At 39.1% G+C, this 26,552-nt stretch overlaps 1 protein-coding gene across 1 annotated transcript in view; it reads right to left on the bottom strand.

Moving 5' to 3' along the window:
• LOC140175138 (uncharacterized) overlaps positions 1–26,552 on the bottom strand; it is a 67,088-nt gene that overhangs the window by 8,926 nt on the left and 31,610 nt on the right. The gene's annotated exons all lie outside the window — the stretch shown is intronic.

The raw sequence follows: 26,552 nt of genomic DNA, 5'->3' as shown, positions 1-26,552 counted from the left end.
ATTCCCAAATCTCAATCTACTGCTAAGTTTGATAACTCAAGTGTTACCAAAATCGTCCCCAGTATTTCCTGAATTTTCTGCAGATCGCGCATGTCACGCGTACACGTCGTCCACGCATTTGCATCGTCTGTGCAGACTCCAATACACACGTTCGCGTCAAGCACGTGAACGCGTCACTGCGGTTTTCTCTATTTCACACGGTCGCGTGAGCCATGCGTCCGCGTTAGTGTTCGCTGGTCATCTCCTTAGTTTCTTTTGTTCCTTCCATTTTTGTAAGCTTCCTCTCCATTCTCTAAGTCATTCCTGCCCTATGAAGCCTAAAACACTTAACACACAGATCACGGCATCGAATGGTATAAAAGGGAATTAAAATACATAATTAAAAGATCTCTAGGAAGCAAGTTTTCAACCATAGAACTAAACTAGGAAGGAATTGTAAAGTCATGCAAATCATATGAATAAGTGTGCAAGAATTTGATAAAAACCACTCAATTAAACACAATATAACCCATAAAATAGTGGTTTATCAACCTCCCCACACTTAAACTCATGCTTAGCTTAAGGAGATAAAATAAATGAGTAGGGAAAAAGCAAGACTCATACAATGCAACCTATGAATGTGAATGCAACTACATGCTAAGATGTTTCTATCTACTTGGTTAAAAATAAACAAGTTCTCCAAGACAAATACACCAAATTCCACTAATTCAAATCGTACAATAAAAAGCAAGTAAACTTGTAAGAAGATAGCTCATGAAAGTAGGGAACATAGAATCAAGCACTGAACCCTTACTGGTAGTGTATATTACTCTAACTCTCAAGTGTCTAGGGTCAATCACTCTACTCTTTCCTAGTCATGCTTTCTCAACCTTGTTCTTCATCTAACCAATCAACAAATATTTAGCATACCAATGCAAACATCTTGAGGTCTTTTCAGGGTTGTAATGGGGCTGAGGTAAGGGTGAGGATATATGTATGGCCAAGTGAGCTATAATATGAATCTTTGACTAACCTAAGCTTTCACCTAACATACACACACACTCTATGTAATTCTAAAAATCACACCCAGCTACCCATAATTCTCACTTTTGTATAATTCCCATACTCATGTACCAAATTTTTTATATTTCTTTACTTTTATCACATGTGCATTGATCTTTATTAAAGCTTAACATTAGGGTAATTTTATCTCCTCATTCACTTAATTTTTTTGTTTGAAACATAACTTATCGATGCACATGGATTTTTAATTTTTTCTGGTTTTACATGAGTATGTTCCCAAATTCCCAATATTAAAATAAATTAGAAACATGATACATTCTCTTATTAACCTATGTTCCCACAGTTTTCCCATACTTAGTTGATGCACAATCTCTATCTTAAGCTAACAAAAGATTCAATTTGGGGTAATTAATTATTTTTCTACTTAAGGCTAGTGATGTGGTTATAGAACAAAAAGGAATTAAAAAGCTCAAGGTGGCTAACAAAGGTAAATGGAAGGGTAGGCTATTTTGGGATAAGTGAGCAAAAACAAGTAATGACATCAATCATATGCAAGCATGTAAATACACTAAATAGTGGACATATAGAATGGAACAAAGCAAAGATTGCCATCATAGGGAAGAAAACACACAAGAATAAAATTCATGGTTTAAATAGTGTAACCATGTAATTAGGCTCAAAAGCTTACGTGTTGTGTGTTCTTAGCTTTTTAAACTATGTTCCAAATACAACTTCAAACAAATTTAACACAAAAAGGTTTTAATTTAAATTAGTACAATTTTTCAAAAATAGGGTCTTAAAAAGAAACTTATTATTTTTCAACCAAGTAGTACTTAAATGCAAACAATCAACTACACATGCAATCTATTATGCAATGCGACAATGAACTAATAAAGAAAATAAGACATTAGTGTTGAGAAGATAATAACTAACCCATGGAGATCGGTATCGACCTCCCCACACTTAAAGATTGCACCGTCCTCGGTGGATGCTAAGATGTGCAGGTGGACAGGCGGTTCCAACTGCCGCTTTTCTCTAGAGATTGTGCAGATGGACTTGTCTGTCACCCCATTAAGAAGCTTTTCCTCACCACGAAGGTGGCTATCCTAAAAGAAGAGGAAAAGAAGAAAGGTAACCCAAAAATAAAGATAAGAAAATAAATAACGTATGGGTGGGTTAATGCCAAATAATAAGGGTCTCATTTACATGGTAGCTATAACATGCACATGAGAAATCAATAGAAGCACATGGCATATCAATAGTGCAAGAATTGCAACAAAGGGGAGAAGTGTGGGTAATGAAAGACAATATAAATTCATGTCATTGCAAAATTAATACAAGCATCATAAAAGATTAGTATTGACTTAAATAATATTACCCAACAGTGGAAAACAAGTCACTAAGCACCAAAATAATACCAGAAAAGATATAACAGCTGAATATGAACAAGTAACACCAATGTAAAGAGAATAACTTTAGGAAAGAAAATAAAAATATGCACAAAATTAAAATATAATGAATGAAAGTATGCATATAAATTAAGTAAAATAGAATGAAAGAAAAGAAGGATGAGAAGTGAAAGAAAGGAAGAAAAAGTAAGGAAGAAAAGAGGAAGAAATAAATAAGAACGAGGGAGAAAGAATTAGGATTAGGGAAGAAAAGATAGGAATTCTGGCGCTGATCTAGATAAACTGTGCGGCGCAGGTGACGCGGACGCGTGGGTGATGCGATCGCGTGAGATGCGATATTTTCAAGTGACGCGGATGCGTCGGTCACGCGGATGCGTGACTTGATTTGTGCTAGTGGCGTGAGAGCAGCCTCGTGTTTGCGCAACTCTCTGTCTCAAATGCATATTGCCAAAATTCAGGGTGACGCGTGCGCGTCGGTGGCCTTTCTTTTAAAATGACGCGGACGCGTGGGGTACGTGTTCGCGTGGTAGGGCTTGTGCTTCTAGCATGGTTCCAGCTCCACTCCATCACAACTTGCTGCCATACACCCATTTACGTCGATTTCGCGGGGTCAAGCGTGCGCGTGGGTGACGCGCACGCATGGAAGTCTGGATTTGCAAAGGACGCGGATGCGTCAGGGATGCATTCGCGTGGGCATGTTAGTGCCTAAGGCACGCCTCCAGCCACGCTCCCACGTGACTTTCTGTTCATTCTTCCCAATGCACTTGTGACGCGGGCGCGTTAGCGACGCTTACGCATCGCGTGCATGTTTTTTTTAAATGCAAAAATGCAGAATGCAGATGCTTACGCAAAATTTATGAATGACCACTAATAAAAATGAAAATAAAATAGAATAAAACTAAGAATAAAAAGGAAAGAATATACTATGGTGGGTTGTCTTCCACCTAGCACTTTTAGTTAAAGTCCTTAAGTTGGACATTTGGTGAGCTCCTTGTCATGGTGGCTAATGCTTGAACTCGTCTTAAAACTTCCACCAATGCTTGGACTTCCAATAATCTCTATTAATACCAGGTAGATTCTTCAAGCTTTGATGGAGTTCTTCACAAGCTTTGAGCTCCCAAATTTGATCCTCACATATTCCCGGATCCCAAATCTTGTTTCTGCACCCGTCTTCAAGTGGAACATGATGATTTCATCCGGGTGGTAAGCAATCTGAATTCTCACTAAGGTATCTAAACAGCTTCCTAGACCCATTCAGTTGAGCTTTACACCAACCTTTGCGTTTAAACTCTGAGCTTTCCACTATATTGAATCTTGCATGACGACTCCTACCACTAACCATCTCCCTCTTACTCTTAATGCCACAAAGAGCTCTGAGTTGACCATCCGTCTCAAGTAAGCCATATTCAAGTGGGATGATAAAGCTTAGAGATAAAATGTTTACCCACTTGAATGAAAGGATGGATGGTGATGGCTTGAGGTAGGGTGTTTTCAATTGTCTTACAAGCTCCACTCCCTTGTGTTCTTCCTAGATAACTTCCACCTCGTTGTAAGCTTCTTCAATTTCAACCGCGCCCTGATTAAAATCTTCTAATTCTTCCCTGTCACTCAAGTCATAAGTTGGAGGTCGAGAAAAGTCTACCTCCACATCATCTTCAGATTCACTTGGAGAAGGTTCTTCAAACTCAAGGGGTTCAATTGTGGATGCAAGTTTATCACTAGGAGGGCTTGATTCATGATTATTATCACCAAGGGAACTTGTTTCTTGTTCCATTCCATCTAATTCTTCATAAGGAGCATGCCTTGGAGGTTGTGCACTATTCTCCTCAACATCAATTTCAAGTGTCTTGGGAAGGAGGCTCTATGACTTGACTTTCCCATGGAGGTTCCGCATCTCCTAAGTCTTCAACCACTTTCTCTTTAACTATTGCGGCTTCGTCCAGTTGTTTTAGTATAAAATCGTACTCATCCTTGATGATTTTCTTTCCATGACAACTCCTTTCAACTATTCTTTCATCTTCAAGGGTCTCTCCTATCTCCAAATTTTGGGCCTCCTCTTGTTCTAAGACAAAATCAAACTCTTCCTTGATGTCTTCTTTCACTAATTCTTCAACCACTCCTTCGACTTCAAGGGTCTCTACTACCTTCACCTTTAGGGCCTCCTCTAGCTCCTTATGAAGTATGAATTCGCGAAGATGATCCCTACTCTCTTGTTCTATGTCAATAGCATCATTGGGATCATGTTGCTCTTGGATTGATGGATGTGGGTGCTCTTCCATGGATGGTGGTGTGGGATGGAGAGATCATTCTGTGGTTAAAAAGGATGTGCACTAGAGCTTGAGGGTTGATTGTTGGAGGTATTGGATGATCCAATTTGGGAGACAAGGGCTTGTATAGCGGAGGTCAGACCGATAAGTGTTCTTTCCATGGTCTTTTGTCCTTGTGCAAAAGATTGAAGCATCTCATCATAAGAAGAGGAAGGGGGCGATTGTTGTGGAATTGGGGTGGTTCTATGTATGGTTCATATGGTGGTTGGTATGGTGGATATGGATTAGGGTCATATGGGGTTGTTTGGTGGTAAGGGGCTTGTGAGTATGGTGGTTCAAAGCTATGTTGAGGAGGGGGTTCATAGGCGTATGGGGGTGGTTGTTGATAATCAAAAGAGCGATCACCATAGCCATTATCTTGATATGCTTCTTAGAATGGCTCTTGGTCATAGTATGTTGGCGGAGGCTGTTGCCAAGAGGGTTAATCAAATCCCTGTGGCTCCACCCACCTTTGATTCTCCCATCCTTGATGCATGTTCTCATTGTAATCTCCTCTCCCTGCAACATAATTGTAACCAGACTCATAACTAAAGTTGTGAGAGTTCATGGTAGCTAAAGAAAATAAAAACTAATAAAAATTCATGAAAATAAACTCCTAAAACTAGAAATACTAACAACAATATAAGATAAAAATTTGAAAAAGGTTTAAATTTTGAAAAGGTTTGATTTTCAAAATATTAAATTTAAATTTTGAATATTTAATTTTGAATTTTGGAATTTAAATATTGAAATTTGAAATTTGATTTTTGAAATAAGATAAGATAAGATTTTGAAAAAGATATGATATTTGAAAAAGATTTGAATTTTGAAATTTAAAACTAAGATAAGATAAGATAAAAATTTTAAAATAAAAATCTGAAATTTTTTTTTGTAATTTTCTAAAAAATCAATTAAAATAAAGAGAAAAGATATTTTTGGAATTAATGAGGAAAGAGAAAAATAATAAAATGACACTAAACTTAGAATTTTTAGATCAAAGCAAAGAAAACAAACAAGAAAAAAATTTACAATAACCAATAATAAGGCACACGTTTGCAATTCTCTGGCAACGATGCTATTTTGACCAACGGTCTTTCTATCGGTAAAGAAATTCACAAGAATATAATCGCGTTGTAAGTATAGTTCCTAAACCAACAGAGAATCCTTTCGTACAAAAGTTTTGTTTGTCACTTAAGCAAACCAATAAAAATAAATAACCGAAGTATTCAAACCTCGGGTCGTCTGCTCAAGGAAATTGCAGGGAAGTATGATTTATTATTGGTTATGGAAAAAGATATATTTTATTTTGGGTTTTTGAAATAAGGAATAAGTAATTTAAATGACAAGAAAAAAAATCTTAATTATCATGAAAACCAGTGCAAGATATAAGAACTGGAAATCCCATCCTAGTTATCCTTATCAGGTGAGATGAGAATTGGATTTTTGCTCCCACTTTGTTAACCTCTAACTATGAAGGTAAGTCAAGTGAATAAATTAATTTGATTCCTCAAGTCCTAGTCAACTCCTGTGGAAAGACTAGCTTTAGAGTGGTCCAAATCAATCAGCAATTCCCAAATCTTAATCTACTGCTGAGTTTGATAACTCAAGTATTACTAATTACTTAACCAAAGCAAAGGGGAAAAATCTAAATTATTTATATCATAAATAAAAGAAAGCAATCATAAATCTGAAATACCTTAAATTGCATTAAATAGAATATTCAAATCTAACATGGAAAAGTTCATAAATTAAATTGGGAAAATAAATAAAAGGAACATTGAACTTGGAAATTGAGAAGTAGAAATCTTATTCCTAAAAGAAATCCTAAAACCTAAAACCTAAGAGAGAGGAGAGAGTCTCTCTCTCTAAAAACTACATCTAAACCTAAAAATTGTGTATTATCAGCTTATGCTCCGTATTGAGTCTCTGCATGTTTCATGGCTTTATTCTGTGTTTCTGGGCCAAAACTGGGTCAAAACGTGGCCCAAAATTGTCCTCAACATTTTCTAAATTTTCTGCAGGTCGCGCATGTCACGCGTACGCGTCGTTCACGCATGCGCGTCATCTGTGCAAACTCCAATACACACGTTCGCATCATGCACACGAAAGCGTCACTGCGGTTTTCTCGATTTCACGCGGTCGCGTGAGCCATGCGTCCGCGTCGGTGTTCGCTGGTCATCTCCTTAGTTTCTTGTGTTCCTTCCATTTTTGCAAGCTTCATCTCCATTCTCTAAGCCATTCCTGCCCTATGAAGCCTAAAACACTTAACACACGGATCACGGCATCGAATGGTATAAAGGGGAATTAAAATACGAAATTAAAAGATCTCTAGGAAGAAAGTTTTCAACCATAGAACTAAACTAGGAAGGAATTGTAAAGTCATGCAAATCATATGAATAAGTGTGCAAGAATTTGATAAAAACCACTCAATTAAACATAATATAACCCATAAAATAGTGGTTTATCACCTGCCATTGGTGTAGACAACTTTGAGCTTAAGCCTCAACTGGTCACTCTAGTACAACGTAATTGCTAGTTTGATAGACTCCCGTAGGAGAATTGGTGCACAAAACTAGCTCCGCAAGTTTCGCACAGATAGACCGGCAAGTATACCAGGTCGTCCAAGTAATACCTCAGGTGAGTGAGGGTCGATCCTACGGAGATTGTTGGTTTGAGCAAGCAATGGTTACCTTGCAGATCTTAGTTAGGCAGATAGAAATTATAGTTTGTCACGAAAAATGCATAAAACAGAATAGATAAAGGAAACGTTCCTAGATAGATGAGGAATCAATGGTATGAGAATGGTTGATGCTTTGTCTTTTTAGATTAAATTTTCTTACTGTCTACTTCAATAACTTTCTAATTCCTTCAGTGGCAGCCGTAAGTGATTAACTCACGTCCTCTCATTAAGTTAACCTCCTCCACTGTAGCAATACACCATGTTGCAAGTGACTCGTATCCTCTCATCAAGCCACTATTAGGTCTCTCACTGTAGCAGAAGATGAAGCTCTAAGCAATCCACTTCCCTTCACGATCCTACTCAAGGTGCCACAGAAAAGGCAGATCTTTCAGATCAGGGAACATTGCTTTTCAAACTTTAGCCTTAGTGCCACATAGACCTCACTTACCCATAGTCAACGGGATTTCATGTCACATATCCAAAGTTACCCAGGACTATCTCTAGCTTTGGTTCAACACTATCTGGGTCAGGACTCACATCGAACCCATGTAGAACAAGGGTGATTGTTATTGGTCACCCTTAATTCATGAGATGAAGAATAAGAATGCATAAGAGAATAGAATCAGACATATTGAACTAGAACAGTAATATTATTAATCAATAAAACTCAACAGAGCTTCTAGCCTTAACCTTAGGAGGTTAGTGACTCATACTCTACATAATACTATTCGAAAATAGAATGGGGGAGGAAGAAGATCAAAAGTTAAAAGTCTTTAAACAAGAGTGATCTCTTCCTATATATACTAATTTGCTAACTAAGGATTACAAAAATAAGATAAACTAGTCTTGTAGTACAAAAATCCACCTTTCGGGCCCACTTGGTGAGTGTTTGGGCTGAGCCAAGGGTATCTCCACGTGCTAGGACTCCTTAGGAGTGTTGAACTCTGGCTTGGGACTCCCTTTTTGGCGTTGGACGGCAGCTGCTCCCCTATGGGCGTTGGACGCCAGGAATGGGGGCAGGTAGCTGGTGTTGAACTCCAGTTTTGGGCCTTCATTTCCAAAGCAAAATATAGACTAATATATATTTCAGGAAAGCCCTGGATGTTAGCTTTTCATATTCATTAAGAGCGTGCCATTTGGACTTTTGTAGCTCCATAAAACCTCCTTTCAGTGCACAAAGGTCAAATCCTGACAACATCTGCAGTCTTTTCTCTGTCTCTGAATCAGACTTTTGCTCGAGCTCCTCAATTTCAGCCAGAAAATACCTGAAATCACCATAAAACACACAAAATCAAAGTAGAATCCAAAAATGTTAATTTTGCACTAAAACCTATAAAATCATAATAAAGCTTAAACAAAACATACTGAAAACTATATGAAAATAATGCCAAAAAGCGTATAAAATATCTGCTCATCAGAACACCAAACTTAAAATGTTGCTTGTCCCCAAGCAACCAAAAATAAAGTAGGATAAAAAGAAAAGGAGGGTACAATAAATCTCAGAGTTCTCAATGAAGCTCAGTTTCAATTAGATGAGCGGGACTAGTAGCTTTTTGCTTCTGAATAGTTTTGGCATCTCACTTTCCATTGAAGCTTTGAATGATTGGCATCTTTAGGAACTTAGAATCTAGATGATATTATTGATTCTCTTAGTTTAGTTCTTTTTTATTCTTGAACACAGATTCTTTAGAGTCTTGGTCGTTACCCTAAGCGCTTTGTTTTCTAGTATTACCACTGGATACACAAACACCACAGACACTTAACTGGATGAACCCCTTAGGATTGTGATTCAGCTTTGCTAGAATCCCTAGCCAGTGGTGTCCAAAGTTCTTAAGAACACTCTTTTCTTTGGATTACGACTTTAACTACTCAGTCTCAAGTTTTTCACTTGACACCTTCACACCACAAGCATATAGTTAGGGGAGCAGCTCATTTGAACTGTTTAGGCCAAGATTTTATTTCTTTTAGGCCCTACTAACCATTGATACTCAAAGCCTTTGATCCTTCCTCTTGCCTTTTGGTTTAAAGAGCTATTGGCTTTTTTTTCTTTCTTTTTTTGCTTGCTTCTCTCTTTTTTTTCTTTTGCTGCTTTTTCTTGCTTTAAGAATCAATTTTTGGATTTTTCAAATCACCAATAATACTTCTCTTTTATCATCATTCTTTCAAGAGCCAACATTCTTAACTCCAAAATCAAATATACACTGTTCATTTATACATTCAGAGAATAAAAGCAATGCCACCACATCAAATAATTGAACTATTCTTAATGTAAAATTCAAAATTTATGTATCATTACTGCTTCTAAAAAAATCAAAATTTTATTCAAGTTCAAAGGAGATGATACGAGAAACATTTTATAGCTAATTGGAAATAAAAACTCAAATCCTAATAATGCTTATTCAATTCTGAAATTTAAAAGACAGAAACTTAAATAGAAACCTAAATACTACTAGTGATCATGTAAATCAAAATATAAGAAACAAGAATTAGAATAGACACAGAAGTAGGAAGGTGGAACTTGATGACAAGTCATCTTAGGCTAGTTTCACAAGCCTATTTCATTAGTTTTCACTTGGTTTTCATGCATTTCTAGGCAATAAGTAAGTGTTTGAGTGAGAATTTCATGCTTGTCTTGATTCAATCAAACATTGATAATTCTATGCATTTTCATTAGATTTCTTGCAAGATTTAGTTGATAATATGAATGATGCAAGATTTGATGATGATGCCAAGGCTTTGATGTATTTTTTTGGTTGATGATAGGTGAAAACATGAAGGAGAATGAGCAATAAAACCACTAAAATAAGAATCATACTCCCAAGGTGGCAAAAGAGTTGGAAACAAACTCAAGGAGGAGCAAAGAGGATTTACAACCCTAACCTCTTTACACTCCAACAAGAATAACTTAAGCTACAAAACTCCAAATGAGATGATTTTAGTGGAATTGGAAAGTAGACATCTAGATCTTTCCAAGCATATATGGCACTGCATGGTGGACACTAAATCTGAGGGAGAAAACTTGCCCTAAAAGTGCATAGATGAACATGGTATCAACCTGCAGTAAGGCCAGATGACCTCTTCACCTTCCAAGGAGGATAACTTGAGCTATAGAGCTTAGAATGATGCGCTCTCAATTGAATTGGAAAGTAGACATCCAGAGATTTCCAACGATATATAATAGTATGGGATGCACATTAATTTTAGGCATCAAAATCTGGCACAACGTTTGGCCTCCAAACTGCCAGTGAGCACTACGCTCACAAGATTGAGCGTTTTCGGCCTCCAAAATAGCATGACCATGCTGTTCATACCCTGGGTCGAGATGACCGACCCAGGATGTTTGACAGACAAAGCGACCAACCTCTTTAGGTCAGGACATCCCGACCTCTTTCCAAAGATCTCGGTCAAGTCCCCATGAAAGCCCAAGGAAGGGCCCAAATAGAGGAACATGTCCCAAATCCTAAAGCGGCCCAAGCCTACAGAGAGAAGGGCGGTTCCCTTAAAGATAAGATGACCTCACTTAAAAGATAAAAGATAAGATAAGATAACTAACTTATCTTATCCACAGAAGGCCAAATCTCACCATTATAAATACACTGGAGCACCTAGGTATAACTCATACTCTGATTCTACTCAATACTTGCTTAATACCCTTGCTAACTTAAGTATCGGAGTCCCTTGCAGGTATCCCCCACCCTCCGGGGACGAAGGATCAGCAGCACTTTCAGTACCACAAGTCGGACACACTAGCTCCGGCGACTATATACCCACCAGACACATCGGCTCCGACCAACGCAGAAGATCTCGACCGAGATCGACCTATAGTTTCAGGTAACCCCCGGAACATTGGCGCCGTTGCCGGGGAACCTGGAAGTCATCCCAACACCATGGCAGACAACCATGACAACGACCACGACTCAGGTTTGGAAGATAGAATGCCACACAAAAACACGGATGCTATACTTAAAGATACTCCAGAATCCAATGGAGACAAAAATTCATCAAATCCTGGGGCGATAGAAGCACTTCAAAATCGATTGAAGCAACATGAGAAAGAAGCCCAACATCAACGCAAAAAAGAAGAGGATCTACGTCAGGAGATAAGGCGGCGCCGAGAATTAGAAGAAAAGCTTATGAAACTCGAAGCCGATCTCAAAACTAAAGCTACACGACCCTCCACAGAGGATAGCTTTCAGAAAGATCAAGAACCATTCACCAGGGAAATTATGAAAACCAAAATCCCAAAAGATTTCAAACTTCCGGATATGACTTAATATGTCGACACCTCGGACCCCAACCACCATCTCAACAACTTCAGAAGTAGAATGTACCTCACTGACGCCTCAGATGCGGTTCGCTGTAAAGCCTTTCTAACAACTCTTACCAAGACAGCCATTAGATGGTTCGACAACCTACCTCCAAAATCCATCTCGAGTTTCGACGACCTGGCCAAAAAGTTCCTGGCCCGATTTTCTATACAAAAAGACAAAGCAAAACATGCACCCAGCCTACTAGGGATCAAGCAAGGAGAACGGGAGAGTCTTCGCAACTACATAGAAAGATTTAACAAAACATGCATGGATATACAAAGTCTACCAACAGAAGCTGCCATCATGGGTCTCATAAATGGCATACGAGAAGGACCATTTAGCCAATCTATATCAAAGAGGTACCCGATATCCCTAGACGAAGTACAAGAACAGGCACAGAAGTACATCAACATGGAGGAGAATTCTCAATTTGGGGAAGCCTCAAGGTTCGGTTCTGCCTACCAAGATAAAGATAAAGAATCCAGGAAAAATGAAGATCGCTCCGGAGAGAAAATTAATAAATATCATAACTACACCCCTCTTAGGGTATCCCTGGTAGATATTTACAAAGTCTGCCATACGGAAAAAAACCCCCAGCTCGGCCACTTAAAGGCAAAAGGGGAGGAAGAAATCGGAACGAATACCGTGAGTACCATCGAGTCTGAGGACATTCCACCAACGAATGCTTTGACTTAAAAAATGTCATAGAGAAATTAGTTAGGGAAGGAAAACTAGATCGGTTCCTGGCCAACCGGGACGAAGAACCAAGAAAAAGAAGAAGGGATGAAGATGTCGGACGATCTGAACGATCACCCCGCACACCGGAAAGACACATCCACGTAATACACGATGGATTTGCCGGAGGAGGAATCTCCAAATCATCCCGCAAGCGACATCTCAAAGAAGTGTATCATGTCGAAGGCAAGAAAGAAGTACCAGACATCCCAGCAATCACGTTTACCAAAGAATATGCATCCGGAACCAATCCAGAACACTTAAGATAGATTATATCGTGGTCGACGTAAGCTCAGCCTACAATGCCTTAATAGGTCGGACAACGTTAAATCAACTCGGAGCAATAGTTTCAACTCCACATCTATGTATGAAATTCCCAACTACAGAAGGGATAGCTACAATAAAAGCAGATCAAAAGATGGCGTGTCGCTGTTATAACGAAAGTCTAAATCTCCGAGGCGAAGGAGGAGAGTTCCACATGATCGAACTCGGCGGAGATCAGAGATGAGAAGAACTCCGCCCACAACCTGAAGGAGAAATAGAAAGAGTCCAGATCGGAGATACCTCGGACAAAACAACTAATATTGGCACAATCCTGAAAGGAGACACAAAAGAATCGCTAATACAGTTTCTACACAAAAGCTGCCGACATGCCGGACATAGATCCCGAACTAATAAGTCACAAGCTGGCAGTCTACCCGGGATCCCGTCCGGTACAACAAAGACGAAGAAAACTCGAGCCAGACCGGTCTCAAGCTGTAGAAGAACAAGTACAGGCACTACTAGAGGCAGGGTTCATAAGAGAAGTTAAATACCCACTATGGCTAGCAAACGTCGTCTTGGTGAAAAAGTCAAATGGGAAGTGGCGAATGTGCACCGACTATACCGACCTCAACAAAGCCTGCCCAAAAGGCCCTTATCCACTCCCAAGCATCAATGCTCTAGTCGATGCCTCATCAGGATATAAGTATCTCTCATTCATGGACGCATACTTAGGCTACAACCAGATTCCAATGTATCCACCGGATCAAGAAAAGACCTCGTTTCTTACACCAAAAGCAAATTATTGCTATATCATAATGCCTTTCGGCCTTAAGAATGCAGGAGCCACTTATCAAAGGCTAATGAATAAAGTATTTTTAGACCACATTGGAAAAATCATGGAGATCTATATGGACGACATGTTGATAAAGACACAAAGCGAAGAAACATTACTAACCGACTTGGTTCAAGTTTTCAACACCATACGGAAGCACGACATGCGACTCAACCTAGCTAAATGCACCTTCGCAGTAGAGGCAGGAAAATTCCTGGGCTTCATGCTCACACAAAGAGGAATCGAGGCAAATCCAGATAAATGCCAGGCCATACTCAACATGAAAAGCCCGACCTGCGTCAAAGAAGTCCAACAACTTAACGGGAGACTGGCGGCCTTGTCCAGATTCCTAGCAGGGTCAGCAATAAGATCCCTCCCCTTCTACGCTACCTTAAGGAAGGGAAAAAACTTCGAGTGGACAACGGAATGTGAACAAGCCTTCCGAGACTTTAAAGAATTCCTGGGACAGCCCCCCATCCTATCTCGACCACGAAAGGGGGAACCACTCATACTATATCTCGCTGTAGGAAGTCGGGCAATAGCCTCAGCACTAATTAGAGAAGATGAAGGGGGACAACAACCCGTCTACTTCATTAGTAAAGCACTACAGGGGTCAGAGCTGAACTACCAGAAAATAGAGAAGTTCGCCTACGCTTTGATACTCACATCCCGACGACTTCGCCCATACTTCCAAGCGCACACCATCAAAGTTCGGACCAACCAGCCCATAAAAGGGATACTGCAGAAAACAGATCTAGCAGGAAGAATCTTACAGTGGGCAATCGAGTTGTCCAAGTTCGACCTCCAATACGAGGCACGAATAGCCATCAAATCACAATACCTAGCCGACTTCATTGCAGAATTCACAGACACCACAGAAATTCCCATAGAGTGGAATATATATGTGGACAGTTTCTCAAATAAAGCTGGAAACGATGCAGGTGTGATAATCGAAAGCAACCAAGGAACCCAACTTGAGCTTTCCTTGAAATTCGGATTCCCGGCCTCAAACAACCAGGCAGAATACGAAGCGTTATTAGCTGGTTTGAAGCTGGCTAGGGAAGTTGGAGCTCAGAAACTCAATATCTACAGTGACTCACAAGTCGTTACCTCACAAATAACGGGAAGCTACCAAGCCAAAGATCCTACCATGAAAAAATATTTGGATAAAACCAAAGAACAGCTTGGACAACTTGGAGAATATAGGATCTGCCACATACCCCGTGAGCAAAATGCCCGAGCTGACGCGCTCTCAAAACTAGCCAGCACTAAACCAATGGGCAACAATAGAAGCCTCATCCAGGAAATACTACAGAACCCATCAATATCAGAAGAAGAAAAAATCCTAGCCATAATAGGTCGGGATCAAGGATGGATGACCCCCATAATTAATTACCTCAAAACAGAAGCGCTTCCCACAAATGAAAAGGAGGCAAAGAGGTTAAAAAGGGAGGCACAGTACTACACTATCATAAACAACACCCTATACAAAAGAGGGATCTCAACACCATTGTTAAAATGCGTACCGACCTCCAATACAAAGGAAGTCTTGGAAGAGGTACACAGCGGCATTTGTAGTAATCATCTCGGAGCACGAGCTCTCACTAAAAAAGTACTACGGGCGGGATTCTATTGGCCAACTCTATAAAAGGAAGCTACAGAATTTGTAAAGACATGTCCACCATGTCAGAAGCATGCCAACTTTCACATCGCCCCGCCGGAAAAGCTCATCAGCGTGACCTCACCCTGGCCATTTGCAAAGTGGAGACTCGATCTTCTCGGACCCTTTCCCCAGGGATCGGGATAAGTCAAGTTCCTCATAGTAGGGGTAGACTGCTTCACAAAATGGATCGAGGCAGAACCCCTAGCTAACGCCACCGCTCAAAGAAGTCGGAAATTCCTATATAGGAACATCATTACAAGGTTTGGGTTCCATACTCCATCACCACGGATAATGGCACCCAATTCACAGATGCAGGCTTCAGAAAACTAGTAGCCGACTTGAATATAAAACATCAGTTCACCTCCGTCGAACATCCCCAAGCCAATGGACAAGCCGAAGCAGCCAACAAAGTCATATTGGCCGGGCTGAAACGGAGACTACAAGAAGCAAAGGGAGCTTGGGCCGAGGAAGTCCCACAAGTCCTATGGGCGTATCGGACAACCCCCCATTCTACCACGAACGAATCACCATTCCGACTAGCATACGGAATGGAGGCAATGATTCCAATAGAGGTCGAAGAAGGATCTCCTCGAGTAGTCCACTACAATGAGCAAACAAATTCTCAACTCCAAAGAGAAGAGCTCGACCTACTTCCAGAAATCCAAGAAAGAGCTCGGATCAGAGAAGAGGCATTAAAGCAACAAATGGCTTTCAGGTATAATCAGAGGGTAGTGCCAAGTGATTTCGTAGAGAACGATCTCATCTTAATCCGAAATGATATTGGAACAACTCGACCCGGAGAAGGAAAGCTGGCAGCTAATTGGAAAGGACCCTACCGAGTCACAGAAGTACTTGGGAAGGGCTACTACAGACTGTCCAAACTCGAGGGACGAGAACTCCCCAGATCATGGCACGCCTGTAACCTGAGAAGGTACTATAGTTAGATAAAGGACTCATCACAAGACTCACTCTTTTTCCTGAAAAGGTTTTTTAATGAGGCGTCAGGATTGAGATTTAATCCGACTTAAGCATATAAAAAACTCCCACCTGTATATATTTGCATTTTCTTTAAATAAAATACATTTCAGATATTCTACAAGTACTCAAGACGCATTAATCTGAAGCATTCATCGTCCGATTATAAAGCAACAGATCGAACAGAAAAGTGAAGAGCAAATTCACTACATGATCTCGATAGGAATAATCGACCGACAAAGGTGAAAACGCGATTCACCTAAAGGTCGATTAAACCAGGACAGAAACTACCATCTACAAATTGGCAAAGATGAACACAGAATAATGCAAGAAGTTATCGAAAGTGATCCCAAAAAAGAACCTGACGAGGTCTTATGGATTACTATATAATAACTTAAAAAGACTGGCCGACACTAAAAAGTCAGACCAAGTCAACCCAAGTTATCAGCGAATCCATGGAAAGAGGTCTGGCCAACCCTATTAAAGAGGAATTGCTATAACTTAGAAGAGATCGACCTAACGAAGTCGGTTTCCTACAAAACAAGTTGTAAAAGTAATCACTGAAAGAGACCTAACAAAGGTCCAAGAAAGAGGATTACAAAAATAACTTAGAAGAAATCGACCTAACAAAGTGGGTTTCCTACAAAATAAGTTGTAAAAGTAATCCCGGAAAGAGACCTAACAAAGGTCCAAGAAAGAGGATTACAAAAACAACTTAGAAGAGATCGACCTAACAAAGTCGGTTTCCTACAAAACAATTTGTAAAAGTAATCCCTGAAAGAGACCTAACAAAGGTCCAAGAAAGAGGATTACAAAAACAACTTAGAAGAAATTGACCTAACGAAGTCGGTTTCCTACAAAACAAGTTGTAAAAGCAATCCCTGAAAGAGACCTAACAAAGGTCCAAGAAAGAGGATTACAAAAACAACTTAGAAGAGATCGACCTAACGAAGTCGGTTTCCTACAAAACAAGTTGTAAAAGTAATTCCTGAAAGAGACCTAACAAAGGTCCAAGAAAGAGGATTACAAAAACAACTAGGAAAAGATCGACCTAACAAAGTTGGTCTCCTACAAAGATAAGTTATAAAAGTAATCCCTTAAAGAGACCTGGCAAAGTCCCAGAAAAGAGGATTACAAAAATAACTTAAAAGGGGACCAACATAAAGAAATCGGTTATAAGGCGCTAAAAACACAAAACAAAAGCGAGGAAACCGAAAAACAAGTTGGACCCCCCACAAGTCAGGACCTCAAAAGGATCCAAGCTACAAACAAAAATACAAAAGCAATCTAAAGAGGCCAAGCAGCAAGATTCCGACAGACACCCTGCTAGAGCACAATGAAAGCATAGTATGATAAAGCTTCAAAGAAGCCACCGAAATCAGCCTCAGAGAAACCATTTTGTTTTCAAAATAAGTTGCTAAAAATAGCAACTAGAGTATCAACAGTCAACAAACCATCATTCACAAAAACAAGTTCAAAGGCCCACAAAACGGGCTATTTACACAAATATCCAGAAAAAAGATCAGCTAAGATTAGGAGCCTTCCCAGCAGCATCAGTACGGGGAGAACGAGGGCGAGTCTGAAGGGGCACAGCATCTACGGTTCCATCATCCTGGTTCAGAATCTGGCAATCTGGATCAGATGTAATGGGAGGAACAGAGCAGGTCGACACCTTAAGAGAAGGCACTGGGGGAGGATCAGTCTCATCATCATCCTGGTCATCAGGGACAATCTTACCATCCCTCACGATATTGTCTAGGCTGATGAGAGTCAAGTCGGCATCAGGAGCAACAACCCAGAACTGCTCCATCAGGTTCTCGGAGGCAGTAGTTACGCTACCCACAAGGTGACCCTGAAGCCACCATAATTAACCCGAGCAGTTTCCAAATCCTCCCGAAGATGCATCAATTCCCTATAAGCAGAGACATAGCTATCCTTATATTTCAATGCCATGTCCTCGGCCAGCTTCAAAGAAGCAGCCAAGGCAATAGAACTGGCCTTCTCACCCTCCAGCTCCTTCTCCACCTTCGCCAACTTCACCTCCAACTCCTCCTTCAGACCCTTGATTCGATCAAATTCTGACTTGGCCTCTTCCATGAAGGATTTTGTGGCATGAATCGGAATCCCTTGAACTGTTCGAAATATAGCCGCACCCATATGAGCCATCTTCATACTACTTTTGGTGATAAAATCCAGATGCTGAAGAAGAGAAACGTCGTCCATAGAAAGCCCACCATAGGGGGGCAATTTGCTGGTCAACAAACTCAATAGCATCAAAATCCGGGGCATCCAGGTTGAAGGGCTCGGATGTTTTTTGCTTCTTACTAGGAGGGGCACCAGAAGCTGCAGTAGAAGATTGTGGAGGATCGACCAGACGAACCCGAGGAATAGGAATTGCTTTCCTCGGCCCGGGAGAACTAGGTATAGAAGGTTTAACTGAAACCTAAGAAGATCCCTCTCCGGCCGCCTTGGCCGAAATGTTTAAAGCAGCAGTTGCCTTCTTCGCCTTCTTGTAGGCCTTCATAGAATCATTATTCTTTGACATCTCTGAAAAACACAAAATCAACCACAAAAGACAAGTTACAACATAGGAGAAGAAAAGCTCGGAAGCAAGTATAAAATAAATCAGACAGTACCCAAAGCAGCTCGAACCAAAGATGGATCACTCAAAAATCTCTTCGTATCCAGATGGGGAGGCTTCTCCCACAAATCTTCAAGAACAAATACAAAGGCCCGCTCAACCTCACCAAGCATTTCCCATGTGTAACGTGGCACTCTTACATTCTTTTGTCACTCTAGAAGAAAAGCAGGCTCATCATTTTCATCAAGAAAAAAGGGGCGGGCCCTCTCAACAGCTTGAACTTTAAAGAAGTAGTTCTTGAAGTCCTTAAAGGACTCATCATACATCGCAAACACTTTATGGCCCTGGGCGGACCGGAAAGAAACCCAAGAAGCTTTCTTTTTTGAAGAACCACCAGGCTTGGCGGAAACAAACAAGTAAAGAAAAAGAGTCTGGGAAGGTGTTACATCTAGTTCACGACAGAGAAGCTGGAAAATTTTAATAAAACCCCAGGAATTTGGGTGAAGCTGGGATGGAGCAATGTTACACGACCACAACAGGTCGGTTTCAAAAGCAGTAAAAGGAAAAGAAACATTCAACTGACTAAAAAAGTATTCGTAAGCATAAAAGAAGGGACGCTCTCCCTCAACAGAAGTCGGAAAGCAAACTCTCTCGTCAAAATCAGGGGCAACAAGCTCGTAATTTTCCTCACGGGCATTGTTACCACAAATCCTATGGCGCTTCCTCAGTTCTGTGCAAAACTTAGCATCCACAACAGAAACACACAACAAAACAAGGGAGTCCAGCCAATTGGACATCCCCTCGGAAACTCTGGACGACATCTCTACAATATTATTGCGAGAAGACATGAGGCCAACTATTCCTACAAGTAAGAAAAGAAAATGAGGTTACTACAAACATCTCGGACAAAGGAGAAAACAACTTGGTCAATACTTCTCAGGCAATGAAAAGCAAGAAAAGGAAAACCCCAAGACTCAAACCAAAGTCCTGGGGCATCCTTTGGAGGTAGTAACAAGGCAAGGTTTCCAGAAAAATAGTGTGAAGTTTGCTGGTGGACGAAATTGTGATAAAAGAGTTCCAGGCACTGTTAGAGAAGCTCACAACTCTGTTCAACTTAACCAGCAAGTGTATTGGGTCATCCAAGTAATACCTTACGTGAGTAAGGGTCGATCCCACAGAGATTGTTGGTATGAAGCAAGCTATGGTCACCTTGTAAATCTCAGTTAAGTGGATTCATAGGGTCAAATGTAATTGGATTAGATAATTTAAAAGATAAATAAAATAAAAAGGGATAGGAATACTTATGTAAATCAATAGTGGGAATTTCAGATAGGCGTGTGGAGATGCTAGAATCCTTTCGAATCTCTACTTTCTTATTGCTCTCATCCAATTCTTCTTACTCCTTTCCATGGCAAGCTGTATGTAGGGCATCACCATCATCAATGGCTACTTTTAATCCTCTCAGGAAAATGGTCCCATGCGCTGTCACTGCACGGCTAATCGTCTGGAGGCATCACCCTTGTTGATAGCTATATCCCATCCTCTCAGTGAAAATGGTCCAAATGCTCTGTCACAGCACGGCTAATCATCTGTTGGTTCTCAATCAGGTTGGAGTAGAATCCATTGATTCTTTTGCATTTGTCATCACGCCCAGCCTTCATAAGTTTGTAGCTCGTCACAGTCATTCAATACCGGAATCCTACTCGGAATACCACAGACAAGGTTAGACTTTCCGGATCCCCATGAATGCCGCCATCTATCTAGCTTATACCACGAAGATTCTGTTGGGGAATCTAAGAGATATGCGCCCGGCCTAAAGTAGAACGGAAGTGGTTGTCAATCACGCGCATTCATAGGTGAGAATGATGATGAGTGTCACGGATCATCACATTCATCAAAGTGTTGTGCAACGTATATCTTGGAATAAGAATAAAAGAGAATTGAATAGAAAGTAATAGTAATTGTATTGAAACTTGAGGTACAACAGAGCTCCACACCCTTAATCTATGGTGTGCAGAAACTCCACCGTTGAAAATACATAAGTGAAAGGTTCAGGCATGGCCAAATGGCCAGCCCCCATGAAGGTGATCAAAAGACCGAATGGCCAAAAGATGACTAATACACTAGTAAAAAGTCTTATTTATACTAAACTAGCTACTAGGATTTACATGAGTAAGTAATTGATGCATAAATCCACTTCCGGAGCCCACTTGGTGTATGTTTGGGCTGAGCTTGATCTATCCACGAGCTGAGGCTTTTCTTGGAGTTGAACGCCAAGTTATAACGTGTTTTGGGCGTTCAACTCCGGATCATGACATGTTTCTGGCGTTTAACTCCAGACAGCAGCATGTACTTGGCGTTCAACGCCAAGTTACGTCGTCAATTTCCGAATAAAGTATGGACTATTATATATTGCTGGAAAGCTCTGGATGTCTAATTTCCAACACCGTTGAGAGCGCGCCATTTGGAGTTCTGAAGCTCCAGAAAATCCATTTCGAGTGTATGGAAGTCAGATTCCAACAGCATCAGCAGTCCTTTTTGTCAGCCTTTTTCAGAGTTTTGCTCAAGTCCCTCAATTTCAGCCAGAAATTACCTGAAATCACAGAAAAACACACAAACTCATAGTAAAGTCCAAAAATGTGAATTTAACATAAAAACTAATGAAAACATCCCTAAAAGTAGCTTGAACTTACTAAAAACTACCTAAAAACAATGCCAAAAAGCGTATAAATTATCCGCTCATCACAACACCAAACTTAAATTGTTGCTTGTCCCCAAGCAACTGAAAATCAATTAGGATAAAAAGAAGAGAATGTACTATAAATTCCAAAATATCAATGAATATTAATTATAATTAGATGAGCGGGACTTGTAGCTTTTTGCTTCTGAACAGTTTTGGCATCTCACTTTTTCCTTTGAAGTTTTGAATGATTGGCTTCTCTAGGAACTTAGAATTTTGGATAGTGTTATTGACTTTCCTAGTTAAGCATGTTGATTGATGAGCGGATAATTTATACGCTTTTTGGCATTGTTTTTAGGTAGTTTTTAGTAAGTTTAAGCTACTTTTAGGGATGTTTTCATTAGTTTTTATGTTAAATTCACATTTCTGGACTTTACTATGAGTTTGTGTGTTTTTCTGTGATTTCAGGAAATTTCTGGCTGAAATTGAGGGACTTGAGCAAAACTCTAAAAAAGGCTGACAAAAAGGACTGCTGATGCTATTGGAATCTGACCTCCCTGCACTCGAAATGAATTTTCTGGAGCTACAGAACTCCAAATGGCGCGCTCTCAACGGCGTTGGAAAGTAGACATCCAGAGCTTTCCAGCAATATATAATAGTCAATACTTTATTCGGAAATTGACAACGTAACTTGGCGTTGAACGCCAAGTACATGCTGCTGTCTGGAGTTAAACGCCAGAAACACGTCATGATCCGGAGTTGAACGCCCAAAACACGTTATAACTTGGAGTTCAACTTCAATAAACGCCTCAGCTCGTGGATAGATCAAGCTCAGCCCAAACATATACCAAGTGGGCCCCGGAAGTGGATTTATGCATCAATTACTTACTCATGTAAACCCTAGTAGCTAGTTTATTATAAATAGGACTTTTTACTAGTGTATTTGATATCTCTGGACGCCTAGTCCTTAGACCATGGGGGCTGGCCATTCGGCCATGCCTGAACCTTTCACTTATGTATTTTTAACGGTGGAGTTTCTGCACACCATAGATTAAGGGTGTGGAGCTCTGCTGTACCTCAAGTTTTAATACAATTACTATTACTTTCTATTCAATTCTCTTCTATTCTTATTCCAAGATATACATTACACTTAACTTTGATGAATGTGATGATCCGTGACACTCATCATCATTCTCACCTATGAACGCGCGTGACTGACAACCACTTCCGTTCTACTCTAGGCCGGGCACATATCTCTTAGATTCCCCAATAGAATCTTCGTGGTATAAGCTAGATAGATGGCGGCATTCATGAGTATCCGAAAAGTCTAAACCTTGTCTATGGTATTCCGAGTAGGATTCTGTGATTGAATGACTGTGACGAGCTTCAAACTCCTGAAGGCTGGGCGTGATGACAAGCGCAAAAGAATCAAGGGATTCTATTCCAACCTGATTGAGAACCGACAGATGATTAGCCGTGCTGTGACAGAGCATAGGAACGTTTTCACTGAGAGGATGGGATGTAGCCATTGACAACGGTGATGCCCTACATACAGCTTGCCATGGAAAGGAGTAGGAAGGATTGGATGACTGTAATAGAAAAGTAGAGATTCAAGAGGAGCACAGCATCTCCATACACTTATCTGAAATTCCCACTATTAATTTACATAAGTATTTCTATCCCTTTTATTTTCTTTTTATTATTAATTTTCGAAACCCAAAACTATTTAATCTGCCTAACTGAGATTTACAAGGTGACCATAGCTTGCTTCATACCAACAATCTCTGTGGGATCGACCCTTACTCACGTAAGGTATTACTTGGACGACCCAGTACACTTGCTGGTTAGTTGAACGGAGTTGTGTCCACACATAAGTGCCATAATAATGATTCCATACAACAACAAAAAATACTACATTGATGTGATCACAATTTCGTCCACCAAGTTTTTGGCGCCGTTGCCGGGGATTGTTCGAGTATGGACAACTGACGGTTCATCTTGTTGCTCAGATTAGGTAATTTTCTTTCCAAAAATCTTTTTCAAAAATTTTTCTTTTATTTTTCGTTTTTCCAAAAATATTTTCGAAAAAATTAATAAAAATACAAAAAAAATTAGAGAATCATAAAAATCAAAAATATTTTGCGTTTCTTGTTTGAGTCTTGAGTCAATTTTTAAGTTTGGTGTTAATTGCATGCTTTTAAAATTTTTCTTGCATTTTTTCGAAAATCTCATGCATTCATAGTGTTCTTCATGATCTTCAAGTTGTTCTTGATAAGTCCTCTTGTTTGATCTTGATGTTTTCTTATTTTGTGTCTTTCCTTGTTTTTCTTGTGCACTTTTGCATTCATATTTTCCATGCATTAAAGATTTCTAAGTTTGGTGTCTTGCATGTTTTCTTTGCATCAAAAATTTTTCAAAATAATGTTCTTGATGTTCATCATGATCTTCAAAGTGTTCTTGGTGTTCATCTTGACATTCATAGCATTCTTGCATGCATTCATTGTTTTGATCTAAAAATTTCATGCATTGAGTATTTTTGTTGTTTTTCTTTCTCATAATTAAAATATTCAAAAATCAAAAAAATATCTTTTCCTTATTTTCCTCCAAATTTTCGAAATTTTGGGTTGACTTGGTCAAAAATTTTTTAAAATTAGTTGTTTCTTACAAGTCAAGTCAAAATTTCAATTTAAAAAATCTTATCTTTTCAAAATCTTTTTCAAAAATCATATCTTTTTCATTTTTTTTATAATTTTCGAAAATTTCAAAAAATCTTTTTCAAAATATTTTCAAAATCTTTTTCTTATCTTTTATATCTAATTTTTGAAAATTAACTAACAAGTAATGTGATTGGTTCAAAAATTTGAAGTTTGTTACTTTCTTGTTAAGAAAGGTTCAATCTTTAAGTTCTAGAATCTTATCTTGTAGTTTCTTGTTAGTTAAGTAATTTTAAAAATTAAATCTTTTTCAAAATATCTTTTTCTTAAAAATCTTTTTATCTTTTTATCTTATCTTTTTCAAAAACTTTATCTTTTTCAAAACTTGATTTCAAAATATCTTATCTAACTTCTTATCTTCTTATCTTTTTCAAAATTTGATTTCAAATCTTTTTCAATCAACTAACTATTTAACTTTTTGTTTGTTTTTTTTTATCTTTTTCAAAACCAACTAACTACCTATCCCTCTCTAATTTTCGAAAATATCTCATCTCTTTTTCAAAAATTCTTTTTAATTGTTTTAAATTTTAATTTTAATTATATATTATCTTTAATTTTCAAAAATCACTAACCACTTTTTCAAAATCATTTTTGAAAATTTTCTATCTCTCCTCTTCTTCTATTTATTTATTTATTTACTAACACTTCTCTTCACTTCTCTTCATCTCAAATCACCACCTCTATCCTTACCCATTCTTCTTCACTCTTCTTCCCTTTCTTCTTCTACTAACATAAAGGAATCTCTATACTGTGACATAGATGATTCCTCTTTCTTTTCTTGTTCTCTTCTTCCCTATATGAGCAGGAACAAGGAAAAAGACAAAAGCCTCCACCTCTGAGTCATGGGAGATGGAAAGACTAATATAAGCCGTCATAGCTCAGTGGTAGAACATGTGGCTGCAAATCAAGAGATCCCTGAGATACCTCAGGGGATAAATTGTCCTCCACACAAACATTGGAAGCAACTAAGGGTAGAAACACCAAAATTACTAGGAATCATTCAACAGAAGCAAGGAAGAGACATAGAGGAGCTCAAAGAGCACCATTGGACCTTCAAGAAGGCGCCACCCTCACTCAGGTGGATTCATTCCTTGTTCTTATTTCTTTCTGCTTTTCGGTTTTTATGCTGTGTTTATCTATGTTTTGTGTCTTTAGTTCATGATCATTAGTAGTTAGTAACTATGCCTTAAAGCTATGAATAAAATTCATTAATCCTTCACCTCTCTTAAATGAAAAATGTTTTAATTCAAAAGAACAAGAAGTACATGAATTTTGAATTTATCCTTGAATTTAATTTGATTATATTGATGTGGTGACAATACTTTTTGTTTTCTGAATGAATGATTGAACAGTGCATATGTCTTTTGATATTGTTGTTTAAGAGTGTTAAAATTATTGGCTCTTGAAAGAATGATGAACAAAGAGAAATGTTATTGATGATCTGAAAAATCATGAAATTGATTCTTGAAGCAAGAAAAAGCAGTGAAAAAGAAGAAGCTTGCGAAAAAAAAAGGTGAAAAAAAATAGAAAGAAAAAAGAAGGAGCAATAGAAAAAGCCACGAGCCCTTAAAACCAAAAGGCAAGGGTAAAAAGGATCCAAGGCTTTGAGCATCAATGGATAGGAGGGCCCAAGGAAATAAAATCCATGCCTAAGCGGCTAAATCAAACTGTCCCTAACCATGTGCTTGTGTCATGAAGGTCCAAGTGAAAAGCATGAGACTGAGTGGTTAAAGTCGTGATCCAAAGCAAAAGAGTGTGCTTAAGAGCTCTGGACACCACTAACTGGGGACTCTAGCAAAGCTGAGTCACAATCTAAAAAGGTTCACCCAGTTATGTGTCTGTGGCATTTATGTATCCGGTGGTAATACTGGAAAACAAAGTGCTTAGGGCCACAGCCAAGACTCATAAGTAGCTGTGTTCAAGAATCAATATGCTTAACTAGGAAAGTCAATAACACTATCCAAAATTCTAAGTTCCTAAAGAAGCCAATCATTTAGAACTTCAAAGGAAAAAGTGAGATGCCAAAACTGTTCAGAAGCAAAAAGCTACAAGTCCCGCTCACCTAATTATAATTAATATTCATTGATATTCTGGAATTTATAGTATATTCTCTTCTTTTTATCCTAATTGATTTACAGTTGCTTGGGGACAAGCAACAATTTAAGTTTGGTGTTGTGATGAGCGGATAATTTATACGCTTTTTGGCATTGTTTTTAGGTAGTTTTTAGTAAGTTTAAGCTACTTTTAGGGATATTTTCATTAGTTTTTATGTTAAATTCACATTTCTGGACTTTACTATGAGTTTGTGTGTTTTTCTGTGATTTCAGGTAATTTCTGGCTGCAATTGAGGGACTTGAGCAAAACTCTGAAAAAGGCTGACAAAAAGGACTGCTGATGCTGT

This window comes from Arachis hypogaea, chromosome 9, assembly GCF_003086295.3.
Source record: "Arachis hypogaea cultivar Tifrunner chromosome 9, arahy.Tifrunner.gnm2.J5K5, whole genome shotgun sequence".
Classification (NCBI taxonomy): domain Eukaryota; kingdom Viridiplantae; phylum Streptophyta; class Magnoliopsida; order Fabales; family Fabaceae; genus Arachis; species Arachis hypogaea.
Note: the sequence above shows the minus strand (reverse complement) of the source record. Positions and strands in the feature narration are given on the sequence as shown.